The sequence below is a fragment of the Medicago sativa genome, chromosome 7 (genome assembly GCF_051527215.1).
Source record: "Medicago sativa cultivar Bolivia chromosome 7, Bolivia_mono, whole genome shotgun sequence".
Taxonomy (NCBI): Eukaryota; Viridiplantae; Streptophyta; class Magnoliopsida; order Fabales; family Fabaceae; genus Medicago; species Medicago sativa.
Window position 1 is genome coordinate 8,851,272 of NC_140755.1, and position 14,573 is coordinate 8,865,844.

General features: G+C 39.1%; 1 non-coding gene across 1 annotated transcript; it reads right to left on the bottom strand.

Moving 5' to 3' along the window:
• Positions 1-3,947: 3,947 nt before the first annotated feature.
• Positions 3,948-4,054, bottom strand: LOC146904024 (small nucleolar RNA R71). Its single transcript, XR_015020947.1, has one exon. It is a non-coding gene; the product is annotated as a small nucleolar RNA R71 (small nucleolar RNA).
• Positions 4,055-14,573: the final 10,519 nt, after the last annotated feature.

A 14,573-nucleotide genomic window follows, 5' to 3' on the forward strand; every position in this document is an offset into this window, starting at 1 on the left:
AACGTAATTTGAAATAAACGTAAAGTGAAACGACTAAAATTTGACAAAACGGACTAAAATGAACCAATGGCCTAAATGAGGTACTTTAAAGTACCTCTCTGCCGAAATTTCGTGTGAAATGACTAAAATGCCCCTGGGGCTGAAAATGACTAGAAATGACTCAGATGCAGTTGAAAAATGGATTTTTGACAGGGATTGAATCAAAGACTCATACAAGCAAAAGTAAAAGACTCAGAGACAGTTTTTAGGATTTAAGCAGTACTTTGACACTTGAAAAGACTAAAATGCCCCTAGGGGCAAAACTGACTCAAAAATGACTTCAAATGCAATTTTTAAAACGGATTTAGACATAGAATGAAACAGAGACTCATTCACACTACTTGAAAGGACTCAAACAAAATTTTGAAAGACTGAAAGAAATTTGACACAGGAAATGACTAAAATACCCTTGCATGTGAATTTTTGCAAACAATATTGAAATGAAATGCAGAGAAAGATGCAATTGATCAGAGACAGTTCAAATGACTTATAATGCAAGAAAAGAAAAATTGACTAGTATTTTTAGGTCCAAAATTAGGGTATAACATAGAGCGGGAGTGGTGTTGAATGATCCTTAGGGGTCATCATAAGTCAAGCTAGTGACGGTAAAGAAGCGCTGGATGGGAGGCAACCCATCGTATTTAAATCCGCTCAGGTATTGTTTATAGTTATTTATTGCATTTTCATAAAACAAAAACAACAAAAAAAAAATATTTTTTAAGACAGCTGAAAAAGAAATTTTTTCTCTAAGTCATGACCAACGTGGCACGATGGTTCTTCATCGTGGCACGTTTTGAGAGTTGCTTCAACATGGTTCGCGACTGGAATTTTCGTGGCACGAACCCTCTCAAAACGTGGCACGTTTGCTGGAAGAACTATGAACGTGGCACGATGGGACTATGATCGTGGCACGTTTCTGCCCAGAACTATGATCGTGCCACGTTCTCCTGCATCGTGGCACGTGAGTGGGAAGTTTTGCAATCATTTGACCGTTACAAATAGCTTCGTGGCACGACCTGAACCAAACATGGCACGATGATCCTTTACCTATATATACATGCTTCACAAATTTCTCACCATTCTCATTTTCCCTACCAAAACTCTGCCAAATTTTCGTCTCACTCATCTTCAACCTCAAAAATTTGTCCCTGACAAACATATAATCATCTCCATCTCCCTCACAAACATCTGAACCAATCAACAACACAAAATCTTTAACCTTTTTCCATAAATTCAACCTAGCCCTTATTTCACAAACCCTAACCCCAAATCTTCATCTTCCTCAATCCCAAAACATCCAAACCATCTAACCAAACTCCACAAATGGCCTCAGCATCTAACAAACGCTCCAGAACAACCCGCAACACCCAATCAACCCAACCACCACCTGAACCCACCTATGAGAAATTTGAGGATGACGAGCATGCAGAGAGGTTTGAAAAGATCAAAGGGTTTAAGTTTTCTGGTGAAAGGAAGTTTGATTTCTTCAATCTTCAGAGGTATCCTCAATTTGAAACAACTATAAGGACACTTGGGTGGAAGAAATTGAACGACATGGTTGAAAAAGAAAGCAATCGCACCATCGCTCTTGAGTTCTTTGCTAATTCATTTGGAGATGAGGATAATGTGGTTTATGTCCGTGGGAAGCAGGTTGATTATAGCCCTAGAGCCATCAATGCATTTCTAGGGCTAAAGCCTCCAAGACAGTGTCACGTGGAAATGAGGAGATCAAAGAGCTCGAATAATTTTCCTTCTAATGATGTGCTTCAGCAAATCTTGCAGGAAATTGGCGAAGAGGGTGTTGATTATGTTAGGTCCAGAGCTACTGGATTTCTTACTAGGATGGATGTGGTGGACCTCAAGCCACATGATGACATTCTGTCATTACGTAATATTAGGGACTTATTGTGACATTTTGATAGAGTTCTTATGCAATTTCTACTGTTCTGGAGTGCAAAAAGCTTAAATGTTGAAGTCTGTTCGAAGGAAATCGCGCCACGCCAATTTCAAGCCGTGCTGCGATTTTTGAAGCAAAAATACACACTTCCTGTAAAGAGGAAATCGCGGCACGCCAATTAACAAGGCGCGGCGCGATTTTGATGGGTCAGGCCCATGACTTCTATAAATACTGCACTCAAGCTGAAGAACAAGGGTTACGATTTTGGAGAGCAAAGTGCGATTTTGAGACATCAGAGACGGCTAGAAGGGCGATTTCTTCATCCTTTTACCAATTCATGTATGTTTTAATTATTTCATTGATTATGCTATTTGTAAACTCGATTATGAGTAGCTAAATCTCTCAGAGATTAGGTCAGAGATGAATCTATGTAACCCTAATTGATACATGTTGCTGTGAAACTCTATTACTTATTAATGATATTCTAGTTTTCATTCAATTCAATTGTTCTTAATGCTTTTTATATCCTGATCAAATATAAACATGATTTTGTGAGAACGAATGACTACTGACCATAGCTTTCGACTTAGACCTAATTGAATTGTTCTAATAAACATGGTTAGTCTAGGAATGGATAATCGTTTGTTAGTGATATTAGGTTAACGTGCTTAAACCTTTGATGATTATTAGACCACCTAAGGAATTAGGGGCTGTAGTTTAAAAAGAGGGTTCTAACTCAAGGGATTGATTAGGGCTAATTTGTTAACCATCGTGGAACTAGAGAATCATTAGTAATAATAGGTGCAATAACCAATTAGGGGAAACATAGAGGATTCGAAGACCTGATCTCATCTCTCTCCATATTTTCTTAATCAAATCTATTCTATTTTATTTGATTTCTTAAAATCAAACCAAATCTACTGCCTAGTGGCAAACCAAAAATAACTTTTATACATCCTAATTATATAACGCGATTGAATTATTGAAGTCAAAAACAGTCCTCGTGGGATCGATATTTTTACTACTTCGATAGTATTTGGTGCACTTGCCAGAGATCTATCACCACAATACAAAGCTTGGGCTTCATTCATTCATTCTACCTTAGAAGGTGTTTCTGCTACATCTGAATTGCCTATGGAGAGGTTGTATATTCTGGAGGCCATTATCTTTGGCTATGGGATAAATGTTGGGCGACTGATCAATTTGAGTCTTAAGGAAATGGCAAATTGTGGGACTTCGGTGCATTTAGGGCACGTTTGCTTGATTAATGCTTTGTGTAAGAAGGAGGATGTCCCGGAGGAGCTTGGAGACATCATGCTTAAGTCAAAGGGAGCTATTGATGATACTGCCATGGTGAAGTTCGAGAAGAAGAAGGGTCGTGAAGGACCACCGGTTCAGAGAGAGCGTGGAGGACAATCTCAGGCACAGCCTATGCAGGAGGATGCGCTTCAATACCCACCACTACACCCGATGATGATGGATTACTTAGGAGGTATGGCTTGCTGGGCTCAAGATACATCATCACAGCTGTATGTGGACGGTCCTTACTTTGGAGCGGAGCTTTCTCTTGCTGCTGATCAGCACCGTCAGAGGTCGCTGCAGAGCAATGCTTTTGACCGGTTTGGCACTGAGGCCTGTAACAGCCCAGGTGGGTCCCACACTCAGCCGTCCCACTACCCCGGCACTGTTACTCACAAGCTTAATCACTACCCCCCTCCTCTAGTAGTGTTTTTGCCTCCCGTGGGAATCGAACCTAGTACCTGGGGATAAGTACTACTTCAATGCATTCCCACTACCAATTGAGCCTTTTTTTGTGATAGCCCAGGTGGGTCCCACACTCAGCCGTCCCACTACCCCGACACTGTTACTCACAAGCTTAATCACTACCCCCCTCCTCTAGTAGTGTTTTTGCCTCCCGTGGGAATCGAACCTAGTACCTGGGACTGTCCAAACATGGGAAGAGTTAGAGCTGAAGTTCTTGGAGAAATACTTCCCTATGTCTAAGTATTGGGACAAGAAGATGGAGATCTCTAACTTCAAGCAAGGAGAAGGTGAATCATTGTATGATGCTTGGGAGCGATTCAATTTGCTTCTTAAGAGATGCCCTAATCATGAGTTCACCGAGAAGCAATACCTCCAAATCTTCATTGAGGGGGTCACACCAAACACTAGAATGTTCTTAGATGCTTCCGCGGGAGGTAGTCTCAAGAGCAAAACTGATCATGAAGTTCAAGCTCTAATTGAAAACATGGCTGGCAATGAGTATCGTGATCAAGCTAAAAAGAAAGAAAGGAGTGTTTGGGGTGAGTGAACAAACTGCTATTCTTGCTAACCAAGCAGCTATGAATAAACAAATCGAAGCTCTAACTAAGGAGTTTCAAGGCTTCACTTTGGCTCATAAGCAACAACAAGTGGCTGCAATCAAGTGTGACTTATGTGGTGAAGAACATCCCAACGGTGAATGTGTTCCAGAAGGATCAAATGAAGAAGCTAACTTCATGGGAGGTTATCAAAGGCAGAATCAATACTACAATTCAGGCATCAACAAGCATCCCAATCTAAGCTACTCAAATAACAATGCTTTGAACTCTCAGATGCTCACTCCTCCTCAACAACAACAAAGGAAGCCATCAGCTCTTGAGGAAACTATGATGAATTTCATGAAGATGACTCAAGGCAACTTTGAAGAGATGAAGAAGAGTCAAGAAGCTGAAAGAAAGAACAATGAAGCTTCTAGGAAGATGCTTGAAACTCAACTGGGGCAATTAGCTAAGCAGTTGGCTGAACAAAACAAAGGCGGATTCTCAGGTAACACTAAAGATAACCCTAAGAATGAGTCTTGTAATGCTATTGAATTGAGGAGCAAAAAGGTTTTGACACCTTTAGTTCCAAAAGCTCCAAAGAAAGTTGATGAAGTAGTTGAGGTAGAGGAGAATGATGTAGTTGAAAAAAATGATGAGGGTGTAGTTGAAAAAGAAAATGATCATGGAGTAGTTGAAAACGAAAGGAAGAAAAAAATAGAGGGAGAAAAAAGTGAGAAGTTAATTGATGAAGATTCAATATTGAGGAAGTCGAAGAGTCAAATTTTGAAAGATGGAGATAAACCACAAATTGTTCCATCATATGTGAAGCTTCCATACCCTCACCTTTCAAAGAAGAAAGAAAAGGATGAAGGCCAATTCAAGAAGTTCATGCAACTTTTCTCACAACTTCAGGTGAACATTCCTTTCGGCGAAGCTCTTGATCAAATGCCGTTATATGCTAAGTTCATGAAAGACTTGTTGACTAAGCGAAGGAAGCCTAAGGATGATGAGAACATTGCACTTTCTGAGAATTGTAGTGCTATTCTTCAAAAGAAGCTGCCACCTAAGCTGAAGGATCCTGGTGCTTTTACTATCCCTTGTTCAATTGGACCGGTAGACATTGGTAGAGCTTTATGTGACTTGGGAGCAAGTATAAATCTGATGCCACTTTCAATGATGAAGAAGCTTAAGTGTGGGGAACCAAAACCAACAAGAATGACCATTACTTTAGCTGATCGGTCAATCTCTTATCCCTTCGGTATACTTGAAGATGTACTAGTCAAGGTTAATGACTTGGTGTTCCCAGCAGATTTTGTGGTCCTAGATATGGCTGAAGATGAAGAAATGTCACTCATTCTAGGGAGACCTTTCCTTGCAACTGGTCGTGCTTTGATTGATGTTGAACGTGGAGAGCTAATGTTGAGGTTCCATAAGGAGCAGGTAGCCTTCAATATCTTTGAGGCAATTAAGCACCAAGATGAGAATCCCAAGTGTTACCGGATTGACGTTGTGGGAGAAACAGTCGAAGATAAATCCCTTGAATCTCAACCTATTCAATCTACGGAGGTGGAAAGTGTGGAATCTATAGACAGACAATAAGTGATTGAAGATGTTGGAATAATAGAGGGTGTTAAGCAACTGGAAGTAAGCAAAGAACAGATGAAACAACAATCATCAGGAGACATCCGTGACAACAAGTATGGGGGATTGACAACTGGTAACAATGAAATAAAGACTACTACCACTGGTCCAGGTGGTAAATTGGCTTATAAGAGGATTCCCTATGGGATGCGTAATGGGCCGGCTGCTTTTCAATGGTGTATGCTTTCAACTCTCTTTGATACTTTAGAAAGAATTAGGAGGTACTGTGACGAAGGGTTGGCAAGAAACAAGCCTATTGATGAAGCTGTGGACCTAAGGAAGTCTGGTGCACAAGGAACTTTCAAGGGTAAGGAACAAAAGCTGAAACGGTACCGTAAAGGAGGACTCCCAAACAATGAAGAGGGAGCCACATCAACTGATCCTTAGGGATAGTCATCAGTCAAGCTAGTGACGGTAAAGAAGCGCTGTGTGGGAGGCAACCCACTATTTATTTTTCAGGTATGATTTTATTGCTTTCAAAAATAAAAACACAAAAATATTTTTCTTTTCTTTTGATACGAGGCAGGAAAGTTTTAAAAATTTGTTCAAAGATACCTCTTGCCAAGAAAATCATGCAAGGTACTGATGTCTTGCATGATTTTCTCCTCAAAAGTTTTTCAAAGATTCAATGAACTCAGGCATTTTTCAAGAAAACAAAATTTTTGGCCTGAGAAAGCAAGGAATTCCCCCCTGTGCATTCAAAATCGCGCCGCGCCTATATATGGCCGCAGCGCGATTTTCAGAAGCAGCAAGCATGACTCCCTGTTATACCAAAATCGCGGCACGCCTGGTCATTACCGCGGCGCGATTTTGGCTGTTATATGAAAAAAAATAGCCGTTGGACTTATAGCCGTTACTAGCCGTTACAAATTTGCCCGTTATTGCCCGTTACAATGCAAAATCGCGCCGCGCCTTGTATATTGGCGTGCCGCGATTTTGCCCAAACAGCACTATAAAACCTTCACTGTTCATCACCATTTTCATTCCATTCTTCCTAACTTTCTCTACCAAAACTTCCCTAAACTTCTACTCACGAATTTTTATCATCTTCATCTCCTTTTTCACTTCCTAACCATCATCAAACCAACATTCCAATCACAAATTCATCAATCCAAACCACCATCAAACCACAATCATTCAAAACTTTCCCAAACTTCACAAAACTTTCCATTCACCATCTTCCCAAACCACAAATGGCCTCCAACCAAAGAAACACCCGCTCAAAGAAAACCACCAACCCAAAACCATCCACAAGCAAATCCAAACGCCCTCGTGCCGCATCCGAACCACCCGAAAACGCCATCCATTTCATCAATGACCTAGCCCAAGAGTTCCATCAATCTATGAAGAGTTTTGAAGTCATAGGAGAAAGGAAGTTTGATTTCACAAAGCTTGTGAAATATCCTTTCTTTGAGTCTGAATTACGAAGGAGGGGGTGGACGAGATTGAATGAGATGATCGACGAGGCAAACAACAAAACGGTGATCGTCGAATTCTTTACAAATGCAAGGGTGTCCGATACACCCTTTCAATCTTTTGTTCGAGGAAAGTACATTGATTTCAGCCCGGATGCTCTCAACGCATGGCTGAATGTTCAAGCATCGGAGGAGTGTTGGGTTGAAAAATTGAGGAGGGAAAGATTTGCTATTACGGAGGATACCTTTGATGAGATCATCACCACCATGTGTAGGCCTGGGTCGACTTGGAAAAAGTCCCGGATGCTTACCTATGCGGAGATGCTGCCGGTACCCAAGGCGTGGGTATCATATGTGGTCCAGACTCTTGAGAGTGCATCTTGCACTTCTGAAATTCCTCTCAAGAGGGTGCTTGCTGCCTATGCCATCATCAAGGGGCACCCTATAGATATTGGCCGCCTCTTGGCCAATAGTCTTCATGATCTAGCAACCGGGAACACCACACAATTGGGACATGGAAGCTTAATTAATTGGTTGTGTGAGCAACAGTTGATGCCGGCTTATGATAGTGATCTCAACACAAGCAATATGAAGCCGATCACCGACTCGGTCATGGATGGGTTTGTCAAGAAATATGAAGGCTACTTGAAGGAGAGAGAGAGGGAGGCAGCGAGGCAACAACAAATGGAGCAAGGAGGGAGTAGTAGCCAAGGGGGTTATGCTCCTCTTCACCCAAAGCTTGAGGAATTTATGCATGTGCAAGCTAATTGGATGAATGAGACTTCGGACCAGCTGTGGGTGAACCGTCCTAGGTTCTCAGCTGCGTTTGCTGCGGAGGCTCAATTGCATATGGGTCCGATTAGTGGGTCTTATGAGAGGTTTGGAGGCTCCCGTGAGCGCATGGAGAAATATTTTACACATAAAGAAGAGTATGGGCTGCGCATGAGGAGGGAAATCACTGATGATTTCAATACCACCGAGCAAGATCAAGGGGATGGCATCTTTGAAGGATTGAGGACACCGGGGGCTGGACACTCGGATGATGATCAGGACATGGGCTGATCTACTGATGGATTAGCATTTTCTGCTTTGTATTTTATTTTTCTGTCATTTTTCTTTTAATGTATTTTCTTTGTATTTTCTTTTTAATGTCAAAGTCCATTGAACTTATTTCCCTATTGTAATTGCTCATGCACTTGTTTATTATTAATGAATTTGTTTTGTTTCATGTGACCTATTCCAGTTTAGTAACAGTTGTTTGATGAAACGGTATTCCAAAAGTTCTAAAGGAGGGGTGACTTGATTCAAAGGCGAAGTGTACGGCGTTGCTAGGTAGTCACATACTCCCAGAAATCTCAGCCATAAGGTTCATTGCCAAATTTATTTTTCAATTTACTTATATTTAGATTAGTTTTCCATGCAACTACATTTCTAGAACTTGCATTGTTTCTCTATTATTGATTGGTCTTTGTCAATTACACACTGAGGCAAAAGTGCTTGGTCCTGTGAGCCTTTTTGAAGCCTACCCTGTTTTAATTTGTTAAATTTATCCTTTCTTAACCAATTGTGAGCCGGTAGGATTAGAACTTTTTGTTCGGTGACAAACTACATTACAAGCCTAGAGACTTTTAGGACTTGTCCCTTAATGTATTTTCTGAGTTAAGGCATTGTAGAATGTTGCTAAAGATTAAGTTTGGGGTTGCTATTGGAATTTGCAACCAACTAAGTTTGGGGTGGGGGTACTAGAGAATTAGAGAACAAAAATGAAAAGAAATATGAAATTGACATGCAAAATACACACAAAAATGGTGTATCAAAAAAAAAAGAAATTGAATGATGAAAAAGGGACAAAACATCTAAAATTCGAGTAACTTCAAACTCGAGTGTCCCTAAATGTTAAAAATGTTCTCTAGTACCTTTGCATTGATTGTATCTCCACAAGGTGAATGATCGAAGGATTGAATTTTGTGCTTTAATTTCCGTAGGAATGCCTAACTCAAATTTTGTGTAGCCTACTTATCCAAATATATCCCACCTTTCACCTAAGCCCCGTTATAACCCTAAAGACCTCAAAAGTGTGTAATGATATTGACTTTGATTGATGTTTAGAAACTTTTCAAGCATATGGTAATATGTAGACCTGCATGTCGACTGGTAGAACCCTATTTCATATTGTTGCGTGGAGTTGTGAATTGGTGGATGCGAACAAGTCAAACTAGCTCATCTTTAGCTAGAAGGAGAATGAACTTTTGGGTACTATCGTTTTGTCAGGTAACTGTTATTTTACGGTCGTTTGTCACTGTTGCAAGCAAATTCCTTGAGGACAAGGAATGGTTTAAGTTTGGGGTTGTGATGACATTCTGTCATTACGTAATATTAGGGACTTATTGTGACATTTTGATAGAGTTCTTATGCAATTTCTACTGTTCTGGAGTGCAAAAAGCTTAAATGTTGAAGTCTGTTCGAAGGAAATCGCGCCACGCCAATTTCAAGCCGTGCTGCGATTTTTGAAGCAAAAATACACACTTCCTGTAAAGAGGAAATCGCGGCACGCCAATTAACAAGGCGCGGCGCGATTTTGATGGGTCAGGCCCATGACTTCTATAAATACTGCACTCAAGCTGAAGAACAAGGGTTACGATTTTGGAGAGCAAAGTGCGATTTTGAGACATCAGAGACGGCTAGAAGGGCGGTTTCTTCATCCTTTTACCAATTCATGTATGTTTTAATTATTTCATTGATTATGCTATTTGTAAACTCGATTATGAGTAGCTAAATCTCTCAGAGATTAGGTCAGAGATGAATCTATGTAACCCTAATTGATACATGTTGCTGTGAAACTCTATTACTTATTAATGATATTCTAGTTTTCATTCAATTCAATTGTTCTTAATGCTTTTTATATCCTGATCAAATATAAACATGATTTTGTGAGAACGAATGACTACTGACCATAGCTTTCGACTTAGACCTAATTGAATTGTTCTAATAAACATGGTTAGTCTAGGAATGGATAATCGTTTGTTAGTGATATTAGGTTAACGTGCTTAAACCTTTGATGATTATTAGACCACCTAAGGAATTAGGGGCTGTAGTTTAAAAAGAGGGTTCTAACTCAAGGGATTGATTAGGGCTAATTTGTTAACCATCGTGGAACTAGAGAATCATTAGTAATAATAGGTGCAGTAACCAATTAGGGGAAACATAGAGGATTCGAAGACCTGATCTCATCTCTCTCCATATTTTCTTAATCAAATCTATTCTATTTTATTTGATTTCTTAAAATCAAACCAAATCTACTGCCTAGTGGCAAACCAAAAATAACTTTTATACATCCTAATTATATAACGCGATTGAATTATTGAAGTCAAAAACAGTCCTCGTGGGATCGATATTTTTACTACTTCGATAGTATTTGGTGCACTTGCCAGAGATCTATCACCACAATACAAAGCTTGGGCTTCATTCATTCATTCTACCTTAGAAGGTGTTTCTGCTACATCTGAATTGCCTATGGAGAGGTTGTATATTCTGGAGGCCATTATCTTTGGCTATGGGATAAATGTTGGGCGACTGATCAATTTGAGTCTTAAGGAAATGGCAAATTGTGGGACTTCGGTGCATTTAGGGCACGTTTGCTTGATTAATGCTTTGTGTAAGAAGGAGGATGTCCCGGAGGAGCTTGGAGACATCATGCTTAAGTCAAAGGGAGCTATTGATGATACTGCCATGGTGAAGTTCGAGAAGAAGAAGGGTCGTGAAGGACCACCGGTTCAGAGAGAGCGTGGAGGACAATCTCAGGCACAGCCTATGCAGGAGGATGCGCTTCAATACCCACCACTACACCCGATGATGATGGATTACTTAGGAGGTATGGCTTGCTGGGCTCAAGATACATCATCACAGCTGTATGTGGACGGTCCTTACTTTGGAGCGGAGCTTTCTCTTGCTGCTGATCAGCACCGTCAGAGGTCGCTGCAGAGCAATGCTTTTGACCGGTTTGGCACTGAGGCCTGTAACAGCCCAGGTGGGTCCCACACTCAGCCGTCCCACTACCCCGGCACTGTTACTCACAAGCTTAATCACTACCCCCCTCCTCTAGTAGTGTTTTTGCCTCCCGTGGGAATCGAACCTAGTACCTGGGGATAAGTACTACTTCAATGCATTCCCACTACCAATTGAGCCTTTTTTTGTGATAGCCCAGGTGGGTCCCACACTCAGCCGTCCCACTACCCCGACACTGTTACTCACAAGCTTAATCACTACCCCCCTCCTCTAGTAGTGTTTTTGCCTCCCGTGGGAATCGAACCTAGTACCTGGGGATAATATTTCAAAGATTAAGTTGTACAAAAGAGTATATATTGCAAATTGCGAATAAACTACTCCTTATTAGATATTTTTCTATTTGCAAAATACAAGTTCTACAAAGACAATGACCCATTTCAATCCAACCAGAACAAACGATAGCAATTTTCAAGAAAAGCCAACAACTATATTAGTGATGACAGTGCATCAACACTAGTTATTTAGTCATATTTAGGACTTTATTATAGCATTTAGAGAGTCAACTGCAATGAATTCATGGTGAAATCAAGCCAAAACAGGAACAAGAGCTCAAAAGAAGAAACTTCAAGAAACCAAGGAAAATTGCCTAAAATACAAGCATCGTGCCACGTTCTCCTGCATCGTGGCACGTTGAAGGAAGCGTGGGACAAAGGATTCAGCTCTGGAAATTTCGTGGCACGAAGCAATATGCAACGTGCCACGATGGTTGATTTTGTCTGCTGCTACGTAGGATTAATGAAGCATCGTGCCACGACTAGACCGTAACATGGCACGATGATGGGCTTTTTCTGAAACCCTAATTTCTTTCTATAAATATCCAGCTGCTAGCAAGGGTTTTGGTACTGATTATTATTGCGATTTTGAGCACTGAGGACGACAGGAAACCAAGGAACGAGCCCTGAATCTCATACCAACACCCTGTTGGTTAGATTTATGTATGTTTTCTCTTGTTATTTCTTATGATTGTTTAGCTATGAGTAGCTAAACCTTTAGTTTGGTTAAGCCATGATGAAACTATTGTAATATATGATTTTGTAGTTGAACTCTCTCTATGATCAATGATATTCAGTTTTTATTCAGAATTACTTGTGTTTATTGCTTTTCATGTTATTGTTTTGTATGACTACTAGCCCTAGCTTCTTGCAATCACATGAATTGATATTAGTAATTGAATGACTACTAGCCCTAGCTTTTAATCCTGAAATAGTAATTTTGTTTAACTCAACACTAGGAGCCTAGAGATAGGAAATTGAGGGTTATGATACATGAATTAACGTTCCAATATTGCTTCCGCGGTTATTCAATCAAGTTAAGAGATTAATAGGGCTATAACTTAGGAAAGGGTTTTGAGTCAAGAGATTGATCAAAACCACTTAGTTAATTTATCGTAAAAACTGAGTAGTAATTGAGAATAAAGAGAGGTAGACTTTTCATATAAAGCAATAGCGGATTCACCGGCTTAACCATTCATCTCAATATAATTTTCTTTCGAATTTTCTCTACTTTAATCAAATCTGATTAAAACAAACTTTTATTTCCTAAGGGCACCCAAATACAAATTTTACACATCCTAACGTATAACGAGCTTGCTAGAATTGAAATTAACACAGTCCTTGTGGATCGATATTTATTACTACTTCGATAGTTTTTGGTACACTTGCCAGATATCTATCAATTAGCATAACAAAAGTGCTAAAACACTTGAATTTTTCTTTCACATATTTGGAACGCTTAGATTTTGCAACTAAATATTTAAAATATGTAATCCTATAACTTTGTTTAAAAGATATATTTTCTCAGTTATTGTGCTTAATTAGATCGACAATATTATCAAATAATTAGACTCACAATGCATAATATAACATGTAAATATATAAATAAAATAGGCACATATAACGTGAGGGTCACAATCTAATAGGAAATGATAATAGTGCAAACAAAGTGAGGATTTTCTCTTCTACTTTTTGTTATTATCCTTGTTGCTCTCTCTCAAATTCAATTGCAGCCAATTGTTTATATTGTGGGTGTGAGCATGTATAGTTCATGTCCAGAAAACAATAAGATGCTTTATTATGTGTTTTCTCTCTTTGTATTTTCAGTTATATGAGATATGAGTGAGAGGCATGTGTAGTGGTTGGACATAAATAGAGAATGAAAAAGACTCTCCTCAAACAATGAGATAACATGATCACATACCTCTTTTTTATTTGAATTTATTTTGTATTTTGCAATATCTTTTATAGCAATATATTTTATATTTTGATTTGAAATAAATAAATGTTAACGGCGGGCTTAAACAATAGTATTAACGAACATTTTTTAAGTTGTCCTCGTAAGCTTAGCTCAGTTGTTAAGGACATTGTATCATAACGGGGTTCAAACCCCGACTACCACATAAAAATTAACATTTTTTAAGTTGATTTTTCTATTTTTCTGAACAAAACTTAATATGAAGTAAACAACACACAAATAAAAGTTAAGAGTTCACTTTACATTGGTAACTTTGTAAAAAAAAAAAAATCTCACTTTACATGAATAACTTCTTTTTTGTTTTTTTGCTTATAATTTTTTTGGAAACAATACTACAATAGACGTATGAATCAAATCTAAGTCGTTGGATTAACTCAATTGTTGAGAAATCGAAAGTGATAAAACATAAAAATAATGCATCGCCTCAAAATCTCGCATGCGATCAACTTGTCATTTGTTTATTTTGCATTTCCGTCATTTTCCTTTATCCACTCTTCTTTGTGTCCGGGAAATGTTAACATGTGTCTTATGTTGGCAGTGCATCAACCTGAAACCCAAAGAGTTGGTCCGGTTTAACTAAGTTTTTATTTGAGTTAAATAATCTAGTGCTAAAAAGGTCAGATTATTTTATGGTCTGGTCTGTCTTGGAAAATTGGAACTTTACAAAATTGGAACTTTACAATTTTGAGGCAATCTAGAGGGGAAACTCCCATGTCTAGAAGTTGGAACGAAAGTGTAAGGTAACAGTATATAACTACAATTTTTCTGGTTTACAAAAGTGCTTGAGCGTAGTGTATTAACTTATTTGTTTTTTGAACAGTAACACCATCTGTTTACAACAAATATACGTTTGGTTTAAAGATGAAAGACCAAAGAAATTGAAGATCAAGGGCAAACTTTCTTCAGAAAATCCTGCTAGCAAAATTGAGATTGAACTCCATAAAAAAAAAAAAAAAGTAAAAG